A 2042-nucleotide genomic window follows, 5' to 3' on the forward strand; every position below is an offset into this window, starting at 1 on the left:
TAAAAACGGCGGTTATTGACAGGCGAGAAGGCGTTTTTGCCGGCTCGTTGGCTGCGGTGCTCAGCTACCGTGAGGGAGGCCATAGAGCGTCCGAGGGCCTGTGCTGCGGTCTTGGTGGCGCGAAGGGAGAGATCCGTCGCGCTTCGCAAATCCGTGATTAACTCAGCGTCACAGCTTTTCTCGTCCAGGTCGCGGAGGAGATTAGCTTGGAGGATTTGCAGCACGGCCATAGAGTGCAGAGCAGACGCAGCTTGACCGGAGGCAGCGAAAGCGCGGCCGATCAGCGATGACGTCACTCTGCAGGCCTTAGAAGAGGGCAGCCTTTGAGCGCCAACCGGAAGGCGGGCAAAGGTGCGCTGCGACCGCCTCTTCCACCGGAGGGATAGCGTTGTAGCCTTTATCAGCCGCACCGTCAACTTGTGAGAGCGTCGAAGAAGCCTGAGACGAGACCCTCGCGGAGAATGGCGCGTTCCAGGACTTTGCGAGCTCCTCGTGAAGCTCTGGCAGAAAAGGTGCAGTCCTGGAGGTGGGCGCACGGCGGCGACTGTTTAGGAAGCATCCGTCAAGTCGGTTCGGCGCTGCCACCTTGGGCGGGGCCCATTCGAGGCCTAGCTGCTCGACAGCCCGGGTGAGAAGACGCAAAAGTTCGGCGTCCTCACCCGCTCGAGAGCGTCCGGAGCCCCGGACTGAAGAGGTCGCGGAAGACCAGTCCTCGCTGTCGGAAGCCATGATGGAGCAGCTGTTGGCGCGTTCCGCGGCCGCATCCGCCTCATCCCCGGAGGCGGCAACAGAAATGGCGGCCTGGGGTGGGGGCGGGGAAGGCGAGAGTGAAGCGGGCGGGAAAGGTTCCGGCGAGCTTCTCTCGGCGAACTCCGGAGTCCGCTGTGAGCGGCGCTTCTTTCTGCGCGGCGTAGCAGGGACTGGAGGGATATCATCGTCGAACAGGACGAGTCGAGCCCGCAGGGTCGACATCGTCAGTTCTTCGCACTCCGGGGCGGCGTGATCACGGCCCAGGCAGAGAGCGCAGATCACATGGCGGTCCCCGGAACTGAGCTGCGCGTGACACGAGCCGCAGGTGGAACGAGACATTTTGCATCAAACGTTCGGCTCTTTTTGTGAAAAGTGTGACGCAGCGGCGACAACACTTGAGCGTAAAGGATATGGGGCTGCCGGATAGCAGAGCAGGCACGGAAGGCTGAAGGTGGCGCGATGCTGCCGGCTTCTTCAGGCTTCTTGCTCGTCTGCACGATCACGGCGGCGGGTTCCAGATCCAGCGATGCGAAGGGCTTCGCTGAAGAAAAGAAAATCGAATATGCAGCCCGTGAGCCCTGCTTATATACACGTGGCCACGCCCCACCTGTAGGCAAATGAAGCCAGGTGGGCGCAAAGCGCCCTCATTGGTCGCCACGTCACGCGGGCTCACCGATAGGCTGCTGCAGTTGCCAGCAGAGCAGCCAATAGCACGCTGGAATAGCCTGCTATGGTCTGCCAGGCTGCCGCACTGCGTTGACAATGTTACAAAATTAAGGATAATTTTGGGTTTTTCAGAAATCTCGAAGAAAGAATACTTTCCCGTAGCGTAAGGAACTTACGCAATACGAGAGAACCTCTCGTAAGAGAACTGAGCTGCAGATATGATGAAGAACTGAAGATCAACCGAACTCAAACAAAACATCTCAATCACAATATGACCAATACACTTCAGGTGCAAGGGATTATGGGTATTTCCTTCAATGGATCAGCTGACCTTCTCAAAATACAAATCAAGTGAATATATGAATTACAGTAAGAGTATATTTTTTCATATGAGCGCATTATCTGATCACACACACACACACACACACATTCATCTAGAAGATAACACCAGACTGTTTCTGACTCCACTGGCTGATATTTGTTCTGGTTTTAAGCACAAACTCACTTCATTTTGACATTTTCCAAAAGGCAAGTCTCAAAACCTTCAGTCACTTTGCTCTCTCTCTCTCTCTCTGTGTGTGTGTGTGTGTGTGTGTGTGTGTGTGTGTGTGTGTGTGTGTGTGTGT

The sequence above is a fragment of the Gobio gobio genome (assembly GCF_949357685.1).
Source record: "Gobio gobio genome assembly, chromosome: 24".
In the NCBI taxonomy this organism is placed as follows: domain Eukaryota; kingdom Metazoa; phylum Chordata; class Actinopteri; order Cypriniformes; family Gobionidae; genus Gobio; species Gobio gobio.